This window comes from Xenopus laevis, chromosome 3S (genome assembly GCF_017654675.1).
Source record: "Xenopus laevis strain J_2021 chromosome 3S, Xenopus_laevis_v10.1, whole genome shotgun sequence".
Classification (NCBI taxonomy): domain Eukaryota; kingdom Metazoa; phylum Chordata; class Amphibia; order Anura; family Pipidae; genus Xenopus; species Xenopus laevis.
Window position 1 is genome coordinate 95823062 of NC_054376.1, and position 26850 is coordinate 95849911.

At 36.7% G+C, this 26850-nt stretch overlaps 1 pseudogene; it reads right to left on the reverse strand.

Moving 5' to 3' along the window:
• Positions 1-26850, reverse strand: part of LOC108712383 — a 613424-nt pseudogene that overhangs the window by 14255 nt on the left and 572319 nt on the right.

Here is a 26850-nt window from a genome sequence, read left to right on the forward strand (position 1 = left end):
TGCTCCGGATGAGACCTTAAATCTTAGGGAGTGAGCCTTCGCATCGAGGTGGAAGCAGGGTGTAGTGCAACTGTAACTGTAATCAGGGTGCACAGAATTGGGCGCCAGTGGTTCTTATAACTTAACCAAATAACAGATTTATTGAGCACAGTATACAATCCTCAGTGGAGTGTACATAGATCAGAACATTGCAGGTTCAAACAATACATTGAATAGGCAGTACTCACAACACCTTTGGTCAGTATGATTCTCCTCAGAGATAGGAACAATAAATGCAGCTTTGAGGAGGTACACCCAGCTTTCAGCCTTTTCCCTAAGTGGAACCTGAGGGGAACTATCTACCCTAGGTCTGTACACTTAGTCCCTACTTCTGGGCAATGAGTACCCTGGGATCTTAATCCCACTACAATCCTCGTAGGAGCCTCAGACTGCTCAGCTAAATAATCTGACTGACTATCACTCCTAGAGTGATCTATAAGTGTGAGTAGCCTATTCTTACTAGACCTGACCTGTCTAGGTTCCAACTCGAGCTCTGCCTCCTGCACAGGCTAGAACCAGCACAAGATGGACACTGATAATCTGGCTTCAGAGCCTTTTATACTCTAGCACAGTGCCTCTGCTGGTCACTGTGGAAAATAGCAAGAGTCAACAGTACCCCTCCCAACTGTATTTTAGGACCCAGTGATGTGTCTATAACATTGAAGGACTGCCTGCACAAAACACTAGGGGTGGCTATTTTACACATCCCTACACATGTATAAAACTTTGTCGCACGTAAAAAAAAAAATGTGTTTCACAAATTTCGTTCTTTGCAGTTTCACTAATTTTCCAGCAAAGCGGAATGGGACAGATTCGCTCATTACTATTTTTTATACTGGTACAGTAAACACATACAAATACATTTAAGCTACATCATTGATAAGGCTTAGGTACAACTAGAATAAAAAGATGTATTAAATGATGTTTTCTAAAAAAAAAAATTCAGTTTTCAGTCTAGGGGCCATTACAATGGTGGACATGAATGGCCTAATGTTATAATGGTCTAAAGCAGGGGTCCCCAACCTTTTTTACCTGTGAGCCATATTCTATTGAAAAAGTATTGGGGAGGAACACAAGCATGAAAAAAGTCCTTGGGGATTCCAAATAATGGCTGTGATTTACTATTTGGTAGCCCTTATGTGGACTGGCAGCCTACAGGAGGAGCTGTTTGGCAGTACACCTGCTTTTTAAAAAACCAAAACTTGCCTCCAAGCCAGGAATTCAAAAATAAGCACCTGCTTTGAGGCCACTGAGAGCAACATACAAGGGGTTGGTGAACAACATGTTGCTCACGAGCCACTGGTCTAAAGTATATAATGGACAATCTTAAAATATGTCAGTCTGACATTGACTGGGACCCGCTGTGCCAAACTTCACAGATATCTTTCAGCCTCTGGTAAACACAATACATTTGCTACAATTACCTCTCTGGGGATAGCGGCCAAAATATAATATTGATTTCTATGCAAAAATATAAGTAGCATGATGGTATTGTTATAATAGTTACAAGTATGTCTAATAGTTACAAGTATAAGTACCAGTACAAGTATATCTTTAGAACAGTTCTACCAATAACTAGCAATTCTATTAATATCTGCCACAAATATGTACATTTTCTAGACTTGTTTGAGTGACAAATGAAAAGTTGCCTATGTTGTGTTGCACATTTATGAAACTAGAAGTGTGACATATTGAACAAGTCATTACACAGAGTAGGATATCTCTGCAAAAGTTCAGTTATCTTTCAAGCACGACAAGGTTACACTGTGGAAGACATACAACAAAATAAACTCAGAGATGAAAAAAGCTGAGAGATGGAACTGCATTTCAGTTGACGTGCATGTCAAGAGATGCAGAATACAGGAAAGGAGAATATCCCTGTTCCAAGAACTAGCATTTAAACTTTGAAAATGGATTCTTTTTTTACATGTAACATCTATATTAGTTTGTTTATTTCTAGGTCAATTATATGCTGTAAATGAACAGCTGGGGCTCAATCTTTGTCAACGTCCATTATTTTTAATTGGAACAAACCCATCTGTAAGTTTATATATGTTTTAAATGTCCTTGCTTTTAAAATGTACACTATAAAAATTAAATATGGATCTGACCACAAACAATCACATTCGTTTTGGATTATCTTGTACAGGTGATGGTCATGGAAGGTAGACCACTGAGATTATACACAATGGTAAACTGATGGTGTATGCCAAGTGATATGTTACTTCATTTTATTTGGTTTATTTTATTTAATGATAATCCTAATTGTACATTAATTCCAGCCTATTTCAAAATGTGAACAGACCAGAGTCACTTTTTGAAGTGTGTCATAACAATGTGCCAGAATATACACAACTGTACTTTCACACAAAATGCCTGCAATTGTGCTACCATGGCACTTAGCACCAAAACATGCAAATGCAAGGAGCATGTTTGGACTGTAGCGCAAGAAAACTGTGGTTGCGGTTGTAAATTACACGTATTGCCTACCAGCCTAACTGTTCTGTCATGTGGCCCACAAACACCTAAACCCCAAACATGTAATCAAAACCAAATAAATAGCTCAACTATATAACAAAGCAGACTCAAAACAGCATCATTAAAAGCCTGTTAATGAAGAAAACTTCATATATCTGGGACCTACCCAGATATAATTGATGGCCCAGTTGTAAAAAACCCAGGCCTGTTGCAACATATTTAGAATAACAAACAAAGTTAACCACTAACTTTGTAACATACAGTAAGCTCACCATAATTTCAGCCAGCTAATGAGGTCAGCAACAAATTCAGTATTATATTCACATCTACCCTACATGTGCAATGTGCAATTGGGAAATCCTTGATTTTGATCATGAAGCGCTAATCCCATACATGCACATCCCAAACATTCAACAATTAAGTTTTTTCATGGCCAGTTAGATCAGCTCTGATTCTTGGCTTAGAGTCAATGCATTAATATTTAAGTATGATAAAATATATTTTTAATGAAGAGGAGACTCTAAATGAAATGGAATGAAACTGATAGACATAAAACATATGTAATTATTTAAAGAAGCTCGATAAGGTGGTTACATCTGAATCTAAAATATAATTTTATAAGATTACTTTGGAAAATAACCAAAATGTAAAAATGATGCCTAGAGGACTATTTTAAACTCTAGCTTTCAATGCTAAAAAAAAAATCATCTTTCATGAAAAAAGAAATAAGATTCTAGCTTAAAGCTCATGTCATCTGAAAAAGAACACTTACATAGTATAATAAAGAAAAATTAATTTCAGTTGAAAACCCTTTTAAAGAAACTTCCAGAAAATAGCATTTTAGAAGAGCCTCAAATGAATAATTATAAAAAGTGAAAGATAGCCAGTGTGGCAATCTGAACAATGAGCCTAAGTGGGTAGAATTTGCAAAATAATTTATTTGCCAATATAATAAAATAATAAAACCATATACATAAATAATAAATATGTCAAGCATTAAAACAATATGTTACTGCAGTGTTGATGAAAAATCTAAAGATGAACTAGAACAAAAATGTCTTAATTAATTTCCTCTGGTGATTAGATATCACAGTTGACATTTTTTAAAGTAGCATCAAGCAAATGTCTCCAGGTCTCCTTGTGAGATGCATCAACTGATCATCAACATGTCCACCTGCTCCAGATGCTCCCTCCCAGTGTGGATGGCATAACTCTTACAAGGATGGTGGTTCTTGGCAAAATACTATTTCCCCTAATTGGAGAGTAGGCTCTATTAGTATGCACCTCCAGTGAAGGAAATAATTTTTGCATGATAGGTTCCATATAAAGGAAATAAATCTTTAGTTCCTTTCTCCAAACTAGGGATTCTTAGAGGCCCTTACTGAACAAGTCGGTGGAAGCTGATGAAACTGCATGTTTAAACAAAATATTTAATAATAAAAACTAAAAAAAAAAGGAACCTAGGGGCAGATTTACTAAAGGGCGACGTTACTAAAGTTCGCAAAAATTCGCCAGCATGACATTATTTCGTTACTTCGCCAATTTACGGGCGCAGGCATAACTTCGCTAGCGAAGGAGATAGACTCTAACAGTAATTCGCTCCCTTATGCCTGGCGAAGTTGCGCTCTGGTGAAGGGACGCAACAACGCAAATTCACTAAGATGCGGATTTTACTGAGCGTTATCTCTTGCGCCAGACTTGCCTTCACCACCTCAGACCACGCAAAGTGCAATAGAGTAGATAGGACTTCCCCAAAAAAAAGTCCCAAAAAACGCTGGCGACTTTTCATTTTTCAGGGTGATAGGCTTCAAAAGATCGGAATTTTTTTCTGGGGTACCCAGCTTTCCCCCTACATTTCCTAACATATGGCACAAAAACTATACACTGAGCTCATGTGTATAAATATAACAACCCTATTTTATTTTATTATGGTTTCCCGGGCTTGTGTATTGTAATGTATTTGCTGCAACATATACGTCCATTCAACTTTAACTTCCCACCGTATGCAAATTAGGCAACGCTAGTGCAACTTCGCTTGCCGCAGTAACGCTAGCGCTACTTCGCCAGCATTCGTCGCCCTGGACGCAACTTCGGATTTTAGTGATTTAGCAGTGTCGTGTTGCGATGTGAGCGAAGCCGTCGCTGGCGAATTTTCGGAGGTTAGTGAATTTGCCCTCTAGTGTGCTACTAGCACATAAAAAACAAATCAGAATACAGGAAATTGTTGTGTGAAGGAGCCAAACAAAACCAGTTCCTATTCAGTACAGGCAGTACAAAATTCATGAAACAGGCAAAAGGTCAGAGCAGGCGGCAGAAAATGAGTGCTATCACTCCAACTTGCAGTGCAATATTAAAAAATTTGTTTGCTCATTTGAAAAAAACTTATTTCAGTGCAAAAGTCTGCTGGAGCAGCACTATAAACTGATGTGTTTTTAAAAAAACATGTTTTCCCATGACAGTATCACTTTAAGTAAAACCACACTTGCATTGAATTAATTATTACTTATTTTGCTTCTACACTGAAAGCTCTTAGGAGATATATCCCTTCACCATTCATTTTACTTTGATACTCTGTGATATAATTTGTTTTGTTCCAACAAATTCTACTGTACCATGGAAAATAATGTTTATGAATACATTATATCTCTGCATCAGACTCTAATCCCCATACCTATTTGCTACAAATTTGTGTTTTCCTTTCTGCTTAGTGTTCTTCCAGAGCTTTAATTTAATTTTATCTATCTATTGATCTATCTATCTATCTATCTATCTATCTATCTATCTATCTATCTATCTATCTATCTATCTATCATCTATCCATCTAATCTGAAAAACAAAAAGCTATATATTATACTGTATACATTGCAATACAAGATATATTTTGACATTATTGCTAGATTTAATAAACATTGCAATTAAGCAAATGCAATGCAATAAAGATCCTACATCTAGTTTATTGCAACCTTTAAAAAAAACAGGATTTTAAATTGGATCACTGAGGTAAGACTTCAGGTTTGCCCTTAACTCCTTTGGGGGTTTATTGGTCATTTTTATTCCACTCTGCAACACTCATACAGGAAAGTTGTGTGATGGATAGCTGGTTAGCCATAACCAAAAGTAGGTTTTGTCTTTTCAGAATCTGTAATAACCTCTTCACAGATCTGCTCTAGATCTGCAAGACAGTTAGTGGCAAGATGGCAGTTCTGTAGAATCACCCATGTGCCATCTTCTGCTGCCTGAAAAGATGTTATATTTGAGGAGGAAAAAATAAAAAGTACAATTATTCACCTGTCAACATATGAAATTAAGATTGAATCCAAAACAATATGAAAAAAAAAACCCTAAAACACAATTATTATCTAGGAAATTAAGTTATACGGTCTCTGTGACCTTTAATCAATTATCCAAGTGTTAAAGTTAATTTTCCTGATTTAAAAATCATAGATGTATTTGCATTTTAATGGCTAATAAATGAGTGTCATCAGGAAGAAATAATGGATAGTTGGCCTTTTGGGGAAAATTCTTTGTAAAATATTTATAAGAAACAGAAAATTAGGAGACACTACTAAATTGGATGTATGATAGACACTTGCAGAGAGAGAGAGAGAAAAAGGGAGTTAACAAGTAGCAGTATTATTCAGAGAAAAATACAATGCTAGAAGAACTAGCATGTGGTGATGGAGCGTTAGCAGCATGTATTCAACTGCCAAGTAGACTTTGTAAGGACAATAAGCCGAAAAGAAGATATAATTCTCATTTTACACTTAAAAAAAAAATAAATGCACAAGAGGAGAGTAATAGCAATAACCATATATACACATACTATAAGGGTCATTTACAACCATAAATGCAGTCATTGCCTGTAAAAGCCCACTTATTAATGGTACTTGCATCAAAAGACACTTCATTATAGTTGCTCTTTGTGCTGCTTGGTCTATCCTGCCTCATTTTCTGAATAGAATACAGTGTGCCTATTAACACATGTGAACCCTGGAGATAGTGCCACCTCCAATGGTGATGGTAGCTCCATGGTTCCCACAGTGACCTGTGTCAATTGCCACAACACACCTGCATCTAAAGAATCAGAAGCACACAATGTTTTAGGGTGAGCACCAAAAGTAACAATTGTGGGTTTTATCTATAGAAATAAGTCAAATCAACTAGACTTGCTGTGTTTTTTCCTTGAAGACGTTTTACCAGTCATCCCACTGACTTTCTCAATTCAGAATAACTTGTAAATCTTCCTTCAAGAATATTTATATCCTCTGGAATGTGGCTCCAATCAGCATAATCTGTTTATCATAATCCACAATGATGTCATTAAATTAGGTGTTGATTGTATTAGGCAAGATTGCAGCTTTGATGTGTTATTAAACCTTCCAGGAAGAGGTGCCAAAACAGCATTGTATGTGGCAGAAAATAGATGTCGCACCCCCACCTCTATTCAGACTTGGTTTTTAATTTTTTACATATATGATTTATTTAACACCTTTTTTAGACCAGTCGGTCTCCCGGTCTAGAATCTGGACTTGGCAGTCTTCAAACGAGTGTCCTTTTACTTTTAGATGTAGGTACACGGCTAGAGGAGTTTTGACTAGAGGAGCTGGCTCCTCTGTGCTGCGCCATACGTTGGTATAACTGTTGTTTGGTTTCCACCCCATATATCAGAGCATTCCTCACTGCACTGCATACACAATGTTACTCTTCAGTTCTTTGGGATGGGGTATTTTGGGTGTACTAATTGCTGCCTCAGTGTGTAGCTGGGTTTAAAGCAGATAGGGATGTGGTGTTTATTAAAAATCCTTCTAAGTTTTTCCAACACTGCAGCTACATATGGGAGGACCAAGTTCCTTCTCCTGTCCTGTTTTCCACCTTAACCGGTACTCTTGGTGTTATTGCTCCTTTTTCCGCTGGTTTTCACAAACGCCCAATCTGGATACCCATATGTCTTCAGTGCCCCCCTGAGATGTTTCATCTCTTTGAACTGTGCTGGTGGGGATCGTGTCTGCTCTGTGATGTAGAGTTTTGATGATCCACAGTTTGTGATCTAGTGGATGGTGGGAGTCAAACAACAGGTACTGGTCTGTGTGGGTAGGTTTCCTGTAGACCTCTATTTCCAGCTTTCCACCCTCTCTGACTCTTACCAAACAGTCCAAAAAAGCCAGTGTGTCACCTTGCACATCTTCTTGTTTAAACTTGATGTTGTGGTCCACTGTGTTGATGTGTTTAGTGAAAGTCTGTACTTCCTGTGTGTATTTTAACACATGTATCATCCACATAATGGAACCAATGACTGGGAGTGATTCCTTTAAAGCTATCCAGGGCCTTTCTTTCCACTTCCTCCATGTACAGGTTTGCCACAATGGGGGAAACCATGGCACAGCCATGCTTCTGCCTGTAGAACTTATCCTTGTACTTGAAATATGTGGTACTTAGGCATAGGTCCAGTAAGGAACATACTTGCCCTGGGTTAATCTTCATTCTATTGTCAAGGGCGTTGTCTTTTAACCGTTTTCTCACTGTTTTAGCTGTCTCTGTGATGGGAATGCACGTAAAGAGAGAAGTAACATCATATGATACCATGGTTTCTTCTGTGCCCAGTACTAACCCTTGGATTTTGTCAGTAAAATCCTGGGAGTTCTGTATGTGATGCTCTGTATTTCCAACCAATGGGGCTCGGATGTTGACTAGGTATTTTGCCACGTTGTAGGTCACAGATTTAATGCTGCTGACAATAGGTCTGAGAGGGGCCCCTTCCTTGTGTATCTTAGGGAGTCCACATATACATGGAGGGGTTTCCCCAGGGTAGAGGTGATGATATATGGCATTTTTCCTTGTAGCTGTTGGTTGGGTCCCTTTTTCTTGCTTCATATGTGTTGTCGTTACTCAGAAGTGTAGTCACTTTTGCATGTTAGTCTGATGTAATACGTACAACTGTGCATCTTCTAACTCTTTAGAATGAGATATTGAACAGATAGGTGTCGGATACTTTTGACAATATAGTGTATATAAATAACATATCGAACATACAGAAAAGTGGCTCGCTTGCTTATGTCATTGCCAAATGATGCATTCTCCTGTATTCAATATTGCATAAATTCTTTTCACATTAAATGATGATAACCTCAGTCAGCATGTACCCTTACTTTTTCAATCATCCTCCTAGCAATAGGACCTTGACCCTGACCAAGAGAAATTGTCGGTAGATTCACACCATTTCTGTAAATAAAAGGATAACAAATGTGCTTAGCTATAAGAAATGATTGCACAATAAAGTAAAGCACCTCCTCATGTACAGGGTACAAGTGAAACATTACTTGAACTGTACATTACTGTTGCTAAAATTTTGTTTATTTTTTATTGCTAAATTCTCAATAAAGTAGCTTTTTTAACATTAAGGCACAAAAAGTTCTCTTAAGATCCTATATGACATTAACAAATATGTTTTGTGCTTTGAAACACATTTCAGCTGTCTCAGCCTGACATTTCATCCCTATCTCTTATCTGATCCAATAACTATAACTAGAAATGTGTATACGAAGCCAGCCACTTGAAAAAAGTGCAGTCTTAACAGTTTCCCTGGCCATTTGTGAAAAACTGTTTCTGTACAGCGCTGGTGTCTCAGTAGAATACTGAATGTATATTGAAAAAAGTTGTTTCCCAAAAATACTTTTACTTCAAGGGATAATCCAAGGATACATTGTACGTATCAGCTTATATACTCGATATATAGCTTTTTATATTTAAAGAAAAATAAAGGCTTCAGATCCAAAATTAGATGGAGATATGAATGGTAATGTATTAGAAAAGAAAGTGCGCAGGCCACATTGATTCACATATGTTGTGTATGCATGAAGTCACTTCTCTGGGAAATACTGCAGGATCCCTTGGCATATGAAAACATATATTAGTATCAATAGACTTATGATCGTTGGTCAAAAGAAAACATACTAATTCAATGATGTGCTGTGTTTTAGTGCATACTATGTGAATCATATATTTATATATATTTGATATATTTATAGCTTTTCTAACTATGAAAAATATTTTCAATGAATGCAACAGACCTCTACCATCTCATAAATAAAACACTGCACTGGTTGGAGAAGTCTGGTTCAGTCAAAGCAGCTGGGTCCCCAAATATGGGTGTGAATGCAGTACATAAAGCAACATGGGTCAAGGTTTAATGCAAACCTTGTTCTTCTGAGAATTTAATTAACAATTCCAAGGGATTGTCTCCAGGGCATAAGATGAAGATAAGTGGTGTACAGGGAGAATACTCCAAGTAACTGTGCTGCAGGTCAAATGTCGGTGGGTCTATATAGGTAGGGCCCATTTTCTGGTGTGCAGAAATAACTTAAATAAAAGACACATATTTAAGTTTTCATTTTACCTTAATAGCAGCAACAAATAGGCATGGACGTAAATGTAACTCTAAGTACAGAGTAAGGGCAATGGGTGAGATAAAGAGACAATTCCTATTCAGGTAACTAAAATGGCCTAAATGCGCCCACATTTTATCCCTTTTTAGCAAGGAGTATTTTAGGTGTTGCTTCTTCCACAGTTATTTTGTTTTTCTTGTTTTAATTCTCTGTCATATAGAAAGGATTTGTACACTGACTGTTTAATATTTTAACAGTCATTTACATTGTTGTATAGCTCTAAACCAAACTCTGGACACTTTAGAATCTACAAAATGCAATCCAATGTTATTTAGACCTGTGATCATTGTTTTTTACTAAAAAAAAAAAGAAATTCTACAATAAAAATGTTCTCTGTATTATTTATTTTCCCAAAAATGTAAATTATTCATTTGTATAGAAAACTCTTCTGATATCTTTCCTGAGGAAAGTTACATCAGAATAGTTCTCTGTTTTCTTCTGACAAACCATTAAGTGCCACTGTTGTCACAAAGCTCATTAAATCTGAATAACACAGGTTATCTTGAAAACAAAAATAAATCAATGCAAATTACATAGAAGAGCACTCAAGACTTTTTTTTTAAAAGTTTACACATAATTTTAAAACACACATTTATAAATGGTCACACAAGTAAATATCAAGCATATATAATTTTCAAAAAAGATAAATCTATTCGAAATGGTTAATTATTAAATTAAGTTCTCCTTTGTAGTTATAGCTGATTTTCCAAAATAATTCTGGTAAATCGTGGTTGATTGTACTGACCACGAGAAAAGTAGCTTACATAATGGTATACTGAAACATCAACCGTGTTTCAAATAAAATATACTCTCTGCTATTAGAGAACCAAGAGTAGCACTGAATCGCTGTATAAGGTAATGCTCCTCTTCGAAATTCAGTGACAGCAGGTCAATTCTACTGTCTATTACTGTCAGACAATAACATGAATGAGCTGTTACAACAGGTTCAATAAAACTACCGTATGACATTTAAATCAAAGAGCTGGTAAGGGAGCATGGTTGAAATGGGGGAATAAGAAAACTTGTAGAGTAGAAGAAAATGGAGGACTGGTAACAGAATTGTCTGAATAAACAAACTAGCCAGATGTTCGGACTGGCATGGAAGGGATAGCATACAGGCAGTAAAACTTGCAGAGAAGCAGGAGAGGAATGGAATTGCTTTCATTTGTGCATGGCAGTTAAGGTGCTGGGATTTGTGTCCCTGACAGTCAGGGTGCTAGCTGGGAATCTGGTAGCAGAATGAGGAGACATTATTTTATTTTAAGCTTTGAGCAACACAGCCATGCCTTTTTTTAATATTCAGTGACAAATTAACACTTGTAGATTATAGATGATAATATACCCCTACTAACATTATACACCTATGGATTGAGGTTATAAATGTCCCTGATAATTCTCTTTTAATTGTATCTAATACTTCTTCTGTGTTGTTCTGTTATCATTACTGCAATTTGTTAATTTTGTGTGTGATGTACTTGAAGACAAACAGGGTCGGACTGACCTTAAAAAAAATCCCAGTGAACCCCAACCCTGTTGGGTCCTGCCAAATGCCCATAAGCCAGCCACCCCCAGCTACCACAGCTACCGTGTGTTCTGCTGGAAATGCAAGGCTATCTTTAATTTTTAACAGCAATACAGCAAAGTAAGTAACACAGCACATTGGGAGCAGCATTTGCTGGGGGGGGGCACAGCTGGAGTGGGAAGTTGCAGTGGCTGGGTGGTGGGCCCTTCAGTCAGGTACAAGGTAAAGCTGAGCACACTCCCTCCTTTCTCCAGGTGGCCTAGTGCACAATGCAAGAGGGTACGGCAACCCTCAAAGGACAATTGTACAGAAATACACTGGCACTCAAGGCAATTGAAGTGCAGGGTTACCCCTTGCTATTTATTTTGTGCGAACGTGCAACGTTTCGAGGCATGCTTGATAAAGGGGCTCGCCCCGAAATGTTGCACGTTCGCACAAAATAGATAGCAAGGGGTAACCCTGCACTTCAATTGCCTTGAGTGCCAGTGTATTTCTGTACAATTGCCCTTCAGTCAGGTCCCGGGTGGTCCCTGGATACCCCAGTCCTACTCTGAAGACAAGTTATATGTAGCACAAGAAGAGAAGTTTTGCTGCCATGTTGGCAGTTTTTTGTATGCAATAGCAGCATTTTGTGAGGATGAGCTAAGCTGGAAAGAGCCTGGTATTCATGGGATGAGTGGACAATTTAATTAATTTACTACTGTTAAATATAGCAAATCATTTCTAGAGAAAGAAGTCTTTTCATTTTGTACCTGTTACACTCAGAGTACAGCCATCTTCTTTTATATGGTCATGAAGCTCCTCAGTAACTTCAAAAAGCCTTATAAATTACAGCAGGGAGAATATAATCTTAGATAGACACACACACAGACACACACTCCCTATTGATTTTTTTTAAATCCTCCTGTCCTGCATAATTTTTTTTGGCAGATTACTAAAGCTCCTATGGTTTCCTTTCTTTGTTATAAGCTAGATATTGGCAGCTGCAAAGGCGCACAGTCTGACACATCTTAAAATTTCTTAAAGTTCTGCTCTCGTTTAATAGATTTGACCTAATTATTTTCTCCACAGTATTCTCCCCCACTGAAAGGTTGGGCACACCAGCCGGAGTGACTGCCGAGTTGTTATAAAATCCTTGGAATCAGCATCTGCTCATTCTTCCCTGCTGTAATATTTTTTTGGAAAGTTAAAAGGATCAACAGTTTTCTGAATACCAATCTTTACCAGCAGAAAGAACTGACATGAGAAGGAGACAACCTGCTGTTTCTCTTGTCAAAAGCTCATTTCCAGTTAGATTTCTTCAGCCATTGCATCGAATTTTCATTATGTTTTTCAGTAGTCTTTAAGAAACGGAGCAACAGCCTGGCAGTGCTTTTTGCAATTCATAAGATATCGTTTTCCCTTTTCTGTTGGAAATGATCCCAAATCTATTTTTATTATTATCATCTTTTATTTATATAGCACCAACATATTCTGCTTTACATTACAGTAACTATGCATAATTCACACATGTCTCTGCCCCAGTGGAACTTACAATGTGAGGTTCCTTTCTGATTCACTCACTTTGTGGACATTTTTCTTAATTGAAGTGGAGAGTTAAAATGAGTACCTGTAAAAAAACAACATAAGAAAAGACAAACTTCTTGCAAGTAGTGCCCTGGCTGCAACTAAACCTGTTAACCCAGAACTGCTAGGCTGTAATTATAAAGCTAACCACTGCACCACTGTACTCTTCCAAAGAAATTGCCTGCTACATGGTGAATTCAAAAACAATAAGCAGTAAACTGGAAAACAATTGCCTATTATAAAAGTATTCTATTTATATTTCGGGGCAATATACTTTTGACATGGCCCCTTTTGATTCTGCCACACATTTATTCCAAGTTTCAAGAACATATTCAAACCCTCCTTTTGCTATATAAGTATGTGCTAATAATCCAGTTTTGTACTAAATATCAAGTTATCATGCTGATCATTCAAATTTTGACATTCTATGCTTGCCCCCTTTCTGTATTGGCAAAGGAAAAGACAGAATAAATGGATGAGAATAGAGCATAGGAACAATAGTAAAGAATGACAAGAGAGAAACAAACAGAAATAAAAGTTAGAATTGCAGAGAACAAAGGAGCAGAGAAAAGTGATTATGACAAGAGAATAGAGGAAGAAATAATACTAGCAGGAAGACAAGCATCAGATGTCCACATTGTGCTCACGTCACGTGTCACCTGAAAATAACAGACAGTGCCACATGCATAGAGAGCATGAATAGCACAGTGCATAGAGAGCAAAAAACCTATCACTTTCCATCTTGCTATATCTTAATAAACAAACCATTGTATGTTTACATTCAGAATCAGATGCACTTTGGGGTATATTTAATAGCATGGTGCACCTTAGGCCCCACCAACCAAGGCTTTTAAGATTATTACTTACCCAGTTTATATATAAATGCATATGCTAATTATTTCACATTAGTATTTAGTTTTTCCAAAAGGACAATGAAATTCACAAGACCACTCAAAATTCAAAAGGATCTAATAAAATTCATTAAAATTAAAATTCCTCAGCAAGAAATGGAGCCCTCAAGTTGTTCCTGATAATTAATAAGCAGCTGAAGTTGTTCACAGTGCTAGTGCAATCACTGGCCACAATTATTAAATGGATTTTGAACAGCATGGAACATTGGGAGACACAGCCAGACACAAAGTTTAGTGGACGCAGAGATAAGGGGTGAAGCGTGTGAGCAGTCTGGTTTGGTGAGATCTTTCCATACTTATCTTTAAGGGGGGGGGGGCCCCTAGGAATCCAGGTAGCACATGTTACATTCATTTGGAAAATTCTCTCATATTCAAAGTGCACACGCTAAATCCCCTGTGCAACTGTGCTAAATTGAGTAAATTGTATTTGTTCACCTCTATCAACTGTTGCCGCTATTATATCATGCACATTATGAGAGGTTGAACTGTGACTCAAAGCTACATAGCCGCATTGGCACTTTTACACAAACTGTGGCTGCTGTTTGCGTTGGTATTTTGAATAATAGTGGCTGCTTGGTTCACTGGCACTTTGAACACGTTTGAAGCAATGCACCTGTATTATTGCTGTAAACATGGTCTTCAAACTGTTGTTTGCTACGAGTTTCACTTATAGAAGCTTCATCATGCAAACTACTCACTATTACACATATTCTTAAATACCTCCTACTTCCTCTCCATTTGTTCTTTGTAAAGATTACTGCCATTTTGTTAAAGGAAAAGTAACCCAAAAATACAAAAAAATAGGACTAAAAGCATATTTATTTTAAAAATGGCACCAACTTTATATTTCCATTCAAGCCATATGGCTTCACTGTATGGAACTCAAAAATATACTGCTGTTTACCTTTATAAGGATATTGATCAAATCTCCCTGTCAGGGAGCCGGGATGCTCCCACCAGGGAGGTTGTCAGGATCGAGGAGGAAGCCCTCTTGAGGGAGCAAGTTCGCGGTGTCCAAAGGGTTAATCAAAAGAGTAGTCGAGATCCAGGCAAAAGTTCACAGGCAGGCAGATATCAGCAAAGTCCAAAGTCCAGGCAAAGGGTCAGAATATAAATCAGGAACAAGATATAGCAATAAAGCTTCACAGGAAACCCAGGATACTATAGGGAAAGTAGTCCTATACTTGGGCGCCATTCTGGCGTCTAGTTGGCGTTTTTATTTTGAATTTGGCGCCATTGTGACGTCATTGACGCCCTTGCGCCGACGTTGGCGCGCTGACGTCATCGCGCCGGCGCCGCTACCCACGTGGCGGCCATGGGCGCCGCCATTTTGGAAGCGACGCCGGCAAGGAGGGACGGGCCGCCCGGAGCTCTTGGACCTGCTCCGGGCAGCGATCGTGACACTCCCCCCCCGACCCCTTTCCTTGCGGCTCAAATCAATACCAGCCAGAATCACCACTCTACTTCCACTAAAATCGTTTTTGTGTGCTTCAGCAAAGTGCATATACATATAGTGGATTTTTTTAACTCAATCTGCACAAGCCCTTTTAATTGCCCTCCTATGTTCACCCAGCCTAAATGTTAGAGCCCTATTAGATTTCCCAATATAGCTCAGCTTAAATGTACATTCTACCATAAATTGTACTGTATACCATTTTTTGGATACTTTGACCATCGAATAGGATACCACGACTTCGAATTTACTTTGACTTCGATTCAAAGTAAAAATCGTTCGAATATTCGACCATTCGATAATTGAAGTACTGTCTTTTTAAAAAAACTTTGACTTCAATACTTTGCCAAATTAAATCTGCTGAAGTGCTATGTTAGCCTATGGGGACCTTGTACAACATTTTTCTAAGTCTGTACACATCAAATAAAAATCCTTCGATCGATCGCTAAAATCGTTTGAATCGTTCGATTCGAACGATTTAATCTTTCGATCGAACGATTTTTATTCGAATTGCTGAAAAAACTTTAAATTCGGTATTCGAATTCGACGTTTTTTAATTGATAAATCTGCCCCATCATGTGTTTCAAATGGCAATTCAAAAACGATTCTATTTTATGAACATCTAAGCCTCTGTCAACTAGTTTTTCAAACATATTTACAGTTACACAATGAGCACACCTAAACATTCCATTTGGTCTATGAAAAAGAGAATTTCCTCCTAGCTTTTCTCTGTGATTTTCCAGTCTCAATCTTGTAGAGACAAATATTACCTTCAAATTCTGTGCCCTGCTAAAAATGATCTTTTAATTGTTTTAATAAAGGGGGGCAATTCAGTATCCTCCTTTAACAACCCCCATGTTTCTTTATCATTTTTAATACCTGTATAATATGTGCATTTTGTTCAGGAAATAAAGGTACTTGTTCACAAATACCCTGCTTTTTCTTTTTTACCTCTAAAAACTTTTGCCTCTCCTTATTACCTGCCTTTTCTCATGCCTTCTGTACTTTCCCAAATTCGTAACCTTTCTACAATAGCCTCTGTTGAATTATTCCTGCCTGCTGGTCATAATCCCTATACAATGTACAATTTCTTCATCCTCATAAAAACTTCACGTAGGGGACATTATTCAGCCATGACAATCGATGGTCACAAGGGTAATCTATATAGCAATTAGCATTTTTAAAAAAGGTTGATGTAACTAGTTGACCATCAACAACTATACCTAGACAAATGTGGTAAATTTTAGCTTTTGTGTGTAGGTAAATGAAGATGATGGCACCTTTCAGTCCTGCCATATATTTGCTTGGAATGGCAGGATTTTATGCACGCTGCTGGCAAACAACTCAATTACTCAATTATAAATGAACATTTATACACACCATGATGGAATCTGTCTGTCAACTGGTTGTTAAAGGGTTTACTTCCATTATACCACTTTACATGCACTTGAGACACACATTATAGAGATATTCCAGTACCTTTATATTCTCTTATAGTTCTACAGTTATGGTGTTTGGGATTTTCAAATCTCTAGTTGCTGTCTTATTAACCAGTCAGATTTGTTATGAAACATAAAAGAAAATGTGAAGTCACTAATTTAGACAAAGGTGTTAATCTGTGGAATTTAATTCTAAGATATTAATGACTGCACAGCATGGTAATTATAAAATAATAATTTCCCACAAACACATTGTTGCAGTTAAACTCAACTCTCGCCCACATATGATGCTTCACCTTTATCTCCAGTTGGCAGAGAGAGTATTTATGTCTATCTAATTACTGTAAGAAAATGTCAAGTGAATTTCCACTACATTAAATCAGCTATTTTGTCAATGTTGATGTTCATAACTGAAGAAAGTCTAGACAGTCTTAAATTTTATATATCACTAGTCTCATGTTTGTTAAAAAACAACAGTTCCTTCAAGTGAACTCAACCTTTTCTTCTCCCATTTGATTATTACCAAGCTTATCCTCCCATTCCCCATTTATCTGTTGTAATTCATTCTAAAGTGCTCATAATAATTTGCAATTTAAACAAACCTTTGGGGGCAATAAACAGCAAATAGATTTTCAGTGAGCACAATGAACTCTGCTCAGTTTATAATTTCTCTTCTAAAGTTCACATCTCTGTATTAAAGAATATATATTGTATTTACATGATAGCAATGTGAAATTCTAAAATAAAATATAGATTATATCTAATATAATGTTACATAGTTAAATCGGGTTGAAAAAAGACTATCAAGTTCAACCCAGCACCCATACATACACTGATCCTTGTATACACTCATATATACTCATAAAATGTGCATAATGTAAAGCATTTGCATTGCCCCATAAAAAAGCACAATATTTATATTAATATCACGTAACATACAAATAGTGAAAGTGATCTGATAGATGGTTGGATCTTTTAAGGCAAAACTAGTGCATAGGGGCAACAATGTACTGGAACAGAAAAGAGCATTCACCAAACTGTTGCTACACAATAAGAATGCAGGGAATTGGCAAGAATGTCATTGTATGCTGTAACCTCAAGATTTCCTTTTTAGTGGAACCAGTGAGGAGCAGGTCAGACAGATGTACAAGCATCCTTGCCTTGGGTGTCAAAACATATTGGTCCAGCTCTGCCTCACATTACTCATTTTTACAAGTACTAAGCAGTGTCAAGTTTATTTATAAAATGATAGAAATAGTAGAATAACGTATGGCTTACTCCTTAGAGAAGGCAGGTAAGTCTCCTATCTTCCCAACTGATTTATTGGCAGACTAACTGGGATCGCCATCACCTTCTGTCTGAACACTTGCTTTCATTAAATGGTGGGTTTTAAATCTGGGGTACTAACATACTCTAAAGCAGGGGTCTCTAACCTTTTTCACCAGAGAGCCACATTTAAATGTAAGAAGATTTGGGGATCAACACAAGCTTGCAGAATGTTCCTGGGGGTAACAGTTAATGGCATGATTGGCTATTTGGTAGCCCCTATGTGGACTGGCAGTCTACAGGAGGCTCTGTTTCCCAGTACACCTGATATTTATGTAAACAAAAGATGCCTCTAAGCCTGGAATTCAAACTTAAGCACCTGCTTAGAGCCCATTGAGAACAAAATCCAAGGAGTTGGTAAGCAACATGTTGCTCACAAGCCACTCGCTGGGGATCACTGCTTTAGAGCATCCGAACATAAGATCTAAAATCTCTCTCTAACTAGAACTAAGCTAGTTGTTTCGAAGGGGTTTGGACTACATGCTCAATAAGACATTCCAAGAAAAAGAATTGTTACTTTTGTAACAGCTGACATGAGTGTCACTAGCATTCTGAGTAGCTCACTGAGAAGGCAGTGCCAGATTAGCACACCGTATATTTATTTATCATATGCATAACTCCATTTAATATAGCTATCTATATCTGTATATAGTTTCCAAATTTGCCTTTCTTTTGCACTGTGAATTCTAATTTTTTTTCTTGCTCTTTATCAAGCTGATACCAGAGCAATGCTGGACTGGTCTAAGTGCAGTTAAAGTCCAGCACATAAATAAATACATATTACCATTGAAACCTTTTTACTGGTTGTAATATTTTTCTATGCTTTCTGTTCATATAAAGACAATATAATGTCAGAAAAAGAAAGAGTCAATAGAGGGAGACATTTAGCTAAGAAATAAGTTTGAAGTAGCAGCAAATATTTCATTTTGCAAGAGAAAATTTTGAGCGAAAACAAGTTGGCCCTGCAGATCTAGGAACAGTAATGTTTTTTTTTTAAACAATTGTGTACCAAATACTACATTAAAGGTTGTAATTGATGTTTTACATCAGCTTGTCTTAAACAAAAACAGTTATTAGAAATAAACATTTGTCTGAACATCTGAAAAGCAACACTACTACTCCTAACCAACATTAAGGCTCGTTTTCTAATAGTGCAGATATACTTCAATGCTATTATTTGTGGTTTGAGACATTTCAATTTATCTGTTGTTTTTATATTGATGCCCAGAGATTCCATACTGTAACTGTACATATTGCACACAGAAGGGCTATTTTGTAATTGCAATATCACCTGAACAAGAAATTTTGTGATAATACATTTTTAAATGTATTAATGATTTTTTATATATTATATTTTGTTAAGTGAACCTTGAGATTTCTGACAGAATTTTTTCAAAGAGAACATATTTTTACTTAAAATGTTTCTTTCTAGCTCTGATTCTGTAGAAATCAATGGAGATGACCTGTTCTATATTATTTTGCGTGATATCTATTGAAATTTTGCAGGAGATGCAAGAAACCACTAGCATAAACATTCTCAAATCTCAGTTTAATTACTTATAAGCTAAATGGAAAAAGGCTTTCAGTGTGGAATAAATTACATCATCAACCAGACAAATGCCACTTATTTTACTCTATCCCAGCATAAGTATAGACATATTTTCTGGCAGGTGCCTCAGTTTTTAAGATCTGTCTGCTTTTTGCCTCATTTATCTTCTGGATAAAGGAGAGCAAATACAGAAAGATGAGCAGCAGCCATCTTTTGCTAGAACCAGACAGCCTAGTCTTCTAAGAAGGTTGGACAATCTGTCTGATGGTGATATTGTCAAGATGCCATTATCCTGCTTCAGTTCTCTTGTGCAACTCAGAATTATTGTTAGTTAGTGTTCACGATCAGTCACAACAGGTTTATAGGCAAATCAAGGATGGGTTACAATCTCTTCCCCATTTTTGCAAGTTGGGAAATCAGTAAATGATAATCACAACAATTTTAGTTGATACACCCGACATCCAAAAAGTTAGTAGATGAATTGGCACTGCAGCATATACAACTATCATCTGCCAATCAACTCCTCATTTTAAAACAGCCAATGGCAATGATCTGTAGTGACAACTTGCCTAACACTGTGACTGTAACTGTCAACATCACTGTAAAATACCATGTAACAATATATTTTACCTCCTTTAAAAAGTCCCACATTTAATAGTGACTGCTTTTGTACATCGTGCATCATTGCAAAGAGTTTAGCACCTTAAATATTGCCATAAATAAAGACATGTCATTTTATTAAAATGTGTGGAAATAAATAGTGGTAAGCAGCAAAAGTAGCAACATGACAATTAAGTAGTTACATATGGAAATTAAGGTCAAGTAGTGCTAGTCTATTGCATGTATATTGCAGTTTTGCATTTTAAATATTTGCAAAATGCAGAACAGGGATTTGGTTATGGTGGGAAACAAGTGGGCTAGTAAGGGTGGGGAAACAGGTCCGGCAGATGTAAGTGTGTCCTTGCTTTGGGTGCCAGTACCTCTTGACCAAGCTCTGTATCCCATCACTTTTTACATTGGTTGCATTTTAAGCTCTAAATCAGCAACATAAAGGTTTTGCATTCTAGTCGTAGCATTCTTATAATGGGCAGCAAGCTTTGGTGTACTTTCTGTTCTTTGCTCCATTCATCTTCCTTCCCCAGCCCCGCAGATAATATTAATATTTAGACACACTAAATGGATGGCTGGCTCCAATCTCTATATGGACTAACTAATTAACTACCTCCATTCTAAACTTGCTTGAGTGCTGTTAGATACCTAAACACATCAATAGAAAAAGGCAAGCCACTGGGTAATTCTCACCGAGTGGAAAGGGGTGACCTGGGTGTCCAAACCCCAGGCCCTTCACTTAAATGATGAACACTTCTATTTCAAATGTGGTAAAAAATCTGCAGAGCTTGTCACTCACCAAATCTGTCAGGTGGCCTGGGTGCCGTGCCCCGAACACGTAGCTTAGGCAAAACAAATCTTCGAAAATAAATGTGCACGCACTCCTGCAGCCATGGCAATTGAGGTTAAAATTCGTAACTTTATTCCATCTTGTTAAAAAGTATGCGTCCTAACGTGTTTCGTATCAAAAGATACGTAATCATAGGCACTTGATTACATATCTTTTGATAAGAAACGCGTTAGGATGCCTACTTTTTAAAAGATGGAATAAAGTTACGAATTCTAACCTCAATTGCCATGGCTGCAGGAGTGCGTGCACATTTATTTTCTAATATTAATATTTACATCACATGAAGATGAATCCATTATGTTTCACATTGGATTTGTGGTTTTTATAATGATGCGCTGTTGTTACATTTTAGTTAAGAGTAGATCTTTAAAAGATGCAAATTTTTATTCATAGAGGTCATGATGTACAGACTTTCTGTGTTTACATTAGAACATTTCACCATTCATCCAAGTGGCTTCTTCAGTTCAGTGTGTGACAGGGAATTCCAGCATGTAACATTGAAGGTTTGTACAGTCTTAGACATCCAATCACAATAGTAGACCATTGTCTACAAACTGGAACAAACATACCAAATTGAGAATCATGGTACCATTGTAGCTGAAAGACACTTTTCACCTCTGTGAGTTGGAACCATTGTGATTGGATGTCTGACTACCTTTAAAGGAACAATAACACCAACATTTTAATACTTAATTCCCCCCAAAACAACTATAATGATAGGTAAGGATTACTTCCCCTTGGAATTTTCCAGATCTTCAGCTTGAATTTGACTTACAAAGTGCCCCATAGGAGAAAGACAAAAGGTGACAGAAGCTTGAATTCCTCTGTGCGCTAAACCTGTCAGTCAGTCAGTTTAGCACCAGTGAACTAAGGCACCTAAGCTTTTTTTCAGCATCTGCAACTTAAATATATGCTCACGCCATTACCCTCAAAGCTGTTTAAAGGAATAGAAACATAATTTTAAGCTGAAAAAAATCTGCTTTGGGTCACTGGTTCAGCGCACAGAGGAATTCAGGCTGCCATCACGTTTTCAACTTTCTCCTATGGTAAGATTCTTTAATATGCCGCTTAATATGATATAACTATCTGTTGCTTAAGTATTCATTTTGGGGGGTATAGTTTTAAGGGGAATATCTTACTGGAAAAAAGTTCCTCAGATGAATGAGTAAAAGTGATCAAAAAACACAGTCCAGTTGCATAAACATAAATATGATTATATCCACAAAGTAGCAAGTTTAGATCCTGCTTTCAACATCTACTGTATGTATATTTTTTAGCAAATTATTTATAGCTTTTAGTGTATAAAATCTCCTTCATTATAGAAAGCTAAACCAATTACAGCTCAATGAATGTGATACAGAACTGAGTTTCCTGTAAAATTGAAATAAAAAAGTTGGAGATTATAAAAGATTGGTTGCATTGTCAATATTAACCTACCCTGTCTAGTCTCCCCCTGTAAAGAATATCATTTCTTACGTGGCCATAAACAGTAAGATTCACTCATTTGGAGAAGTCGCCAAATATTATCCTTGACAGGCCCACGTTGGGTGGTTGATATGGTAATGCAATCGTTTGGCCCTAGGGGATACAAGAAATCAGAGCAAGGACTGCAAAAAAATTAAGCCTGCCCGATCGAGATCTGGCTGATTTTCTGGCCAGATATCGATCGGGGTGGCCTGTTGGAGGGCCCAATACACTGACAGATAAGATGCTAAAGGACCCAAATCAGCAGTTTAAATCTGCCTGTGTATGGCCACCTTTAGTATAATGACTATAATCTAATCTACAGATATGGGTTCCTTTATCATGAAACCCATTATCTAAAAACACAGAATTATACAATCAATTTTAAGCAAATAAAACTTATTTTTAAAAAGTGATTTTCTTAAAAACAATAAAACAAGATCCAGACAGCTGCCATTCAAGTTAATGGCATGGGTGGTAAAAACCCCTGGGTTTTAACTGGTCTTTACTATGGTTGTTCTATTTCAAGGCCTCTGATGAAGTGCCAGAAGGGGGCATGAAACGCGTCAGGTGATTCTACATGTCATAGGGTAGGAGTACAACTGCTAAAGATGCCTGTCTGTTGTTTTAATTTCTTCAATAAAGCTGGACAGTGATTTTTATCCAAAGTGTGTGGATTGGCTTTCTCACCCACCTAACCCCCTACATATGATGTCCACTGGATTGGAGACCAGTAAGAGGGAGCCAGCACACTATTAGGATTGGACACAACGAATGAGTGGCCGCGATGTGGACCTGTGAGTTTCCTCTCTCTCTCTATTTCAAGGTACACCGCCATCATTATGTTATTATGATATCAAATATGCAAGCTTCTTAATGTCTCATTAACAGTTATATCTGGTTGTGCTGGATAACACTTAATTGAACTTACTAAAACTTGTGTTTTTTTCCATATATTTTAGCTTAAAGATATTTAGGGAAAATTTAGACTATATTGGGAAAAAGAAAGGCTTCTAAAGTGCCAAAGAAAGCAAGATAATATGATGATTATGTAAACAGGATTTATTGTGATTATCCATTCTTAAATATGTATGTGCTATTGTTTAAACATGTTGCGGCTGTGGATGAACTACTGAACTGAACCAGGACAAGTCTGTAGTATTTACATAAATTACATGAAAGACTTTTGTTGTGATTTTTGGTCCTATTAATCTATATTCTGTCAATCAAGAATTAAAAGGACATTAGACATTTTAAATCATGTTAAATAAATTAAAACTTTCTTTAGAGTTAAAAATCATTGTAGGTGTAAAGGCTTCTCAGCAGAAAATTACCATTTCACTCCTAGTTAGTACCTGGAATCAGGCAGGCCCAACCCTTTGCATTAGCATAAATTAACATATTTATCACATTATAAATAGTTTCTTTTAGAAAGCACTTATGTTATAAAAAGATAGTAAAAATGCAGGATAAATACATTTAAATTGGTTGTATTTATTTGTTTAAAAATCTGCTATGTTCACTTAAACCATAACCAAACTATTATGTTTCATATTGCAACCATCAAACTTTCATTACTGTATTGCTTATTTGCACAAAAACACTATAACTTCAGTGCATTCAACCCAAATTCCTTACAATAAATTCAACTGCATTTCAGTGCATATAGACCAAATTTCTTTCAATAAATTTCAACTAAGTAAATAAATAACTAAGTAAATAAGTAACTAAGAAAATAAATTCCAAGTATTTAAATAAAAAATCCTGACTATTTGTGGTTTCAGAAAATAGTGATGCGTATTATTTCACGTCTACGTTTCTCCTACCTTTTTTTCCCCGTATCATGGTAAAAACACTCATTCAATTTTTGTCATTGTCTTATTGAGTTATGTTAACATATGATTATGGTTTAATAATACTTTTTCACAGACTTGAAAACTTGGCAAAAACAGATGCAACCCCTGTATCACTGAATGCTGAAGTAAAGTAGAACCAACACTGCAGCTTATAAACTTTTAAGTATTCATTTATTTGGGAAACTAACATTTTCCAGTCCCCAGCCCATGTCAAAATGCAATTTGCATATAATTCCTGTTTTGCAAATTTGGTAAATATACAGGTATTTATTAATATATATATATATATATATATATATATATATATATATATATATATATATATATATATATATATATAGTGAAAATTCATTTACGTATGGCAGGCTTGGTAAGAATTTTTTGAAAATGAATGACAGCAACACCCAGGGTAACTCTTTTTTATTCACAACTAAGTTTGTCCTAAAGTACGTTTCACCAACTCACAGTCTTCACAGTCTCTCTTAGGTGAGTGCTGTTTATAGTCACACACACATCAGTAAGTGCTTCCAACAAATAATCATCCATTGCATACTCACATCCTTCAGGATGAGTGTTCACCCCAGAGGTAGCATTGCCTGCCTTTGGTGCACAACCCCCACTGCAAATTAATCTCACAGGGTTCCCACGTTCCAAGGATCTCTCTATCCCTGAGCCTAACCACTTGAGTCCCTAAACTGCCCTGGCCCTGTCACTGCAGATTACTAACCTTCCTGGTTGGAGACTCTGGCTGCTCACTAAATAACTCCTGATCCTGTCTTTCACTCCTAGAGTGACTTTAACATAACTACTCTTGCATTTACTTTTCTGGTACCTTCCTTTGTTCCAGCCCCTATGGAGCACCACTGTACTTTCTCCAGCAAGAGTGCAGCCCAAAGAGAATTAGTGCATGGGACCTTCCTCTTTTATAACATAGAATATAGAATAGAATATCTACTGGCCGGTCACTGAACTGCCAGCACAATACTTTTAAACAGGAAAAGGAAACAGCTTCTCTTCTATAACTGGGGACCCAATATAGACTAAGTTATACCCAGGGGAGCAAATAAAAAGCTGTTAGGAGTGGTGCATCCATTCAGCAAAACACACATATCTCAAATACAATGTACAGTACTACAAGAAATGGTAACAGTAAAATGTTTCAGTTTACATGCTATTTAAGCTATTTATAAGTTCATGCATAGTAAATATGGCTATACATTTTCATTTTTTGGTCTCCCAATTTAATAGGTATATTTCTATAGCATTGCATTCATACAGGAACTTTGACAGAAAGCGCTAAAAACAATAAGACATATGCAGCTAATATTTTAAAGAATGCCCATTTTTCTAAATTTCATTGCAATGCTTACTGGGAAGAGGAGAAATATAATTCAGACACAGACATTAAATATTGTGCTCCAGCAATAGCAGTAAATAGCATTTTGATGAGTGCACATCTGTGAACCAAAATTTAACCACATTACGCATGTGATGGAATTTTACAGGAAGAATTATTTATGTTTTACAAAAGTAGGACATGTCAAATGCTGCAGTCAGTGTTAAGAGACAGTGGGGTGCTAGCAAGTGCAAGCATAAATCAAACACACTATACTATATAGCATATAGCAAGTGCAAGCATATATCAAACACACTATACTATAGAATATAGCAAGTGCAAGCATATATCAAACACACTATACTATAGAATATAGCAGTGCAAGCATATATCAAACCCACTATACTATAGAATATAGCAAGTGCAAGCATATATCAATATCTATGTTAGCCAAAGAAACTATAGCAGGATAAGCCTCTATTTAAAGTCCCATTTTTAGTCTTTGTTATAGAAATAACTGCATATTTTAAAGCAAATAAAATACAGTGTATACAACTATTAGCCAAAAATAGTTCTATCTTTTCTTAATGTTTAAAAGTTAAGAGAGATTCAGTTTCTTAGACATAGTACTGAATATAATCTAGGGTCTAACCATATAACTGCCAAAGACCATTACACATGATCTGCCGCAATTAGGGGCTAAGTAGCAGAGGAATGGTCTTTTGTAACAGGCATTGAGAAGAGAGGGTAACGTGCTCCATTGTCAAATCAATGCATGGTTACTAGGTAAATTGGACCCTAGCAACCAGATTGCTGAAATTGCAAAGTGGGGAGCTGCTGAATAAAAAGCTAAATAACTCAAAAACTTCAAATAATAAAAAATGAAAACCAACTGCAAATTGTCTCAAAATATCACTCTCTACATCATACTAAGTTAACTCAAAGTTGAACAACCCCTTGTTGACAAAGCTGTTGAATTGCTGTAGAAGACAATGGGAGTTGCACTGATC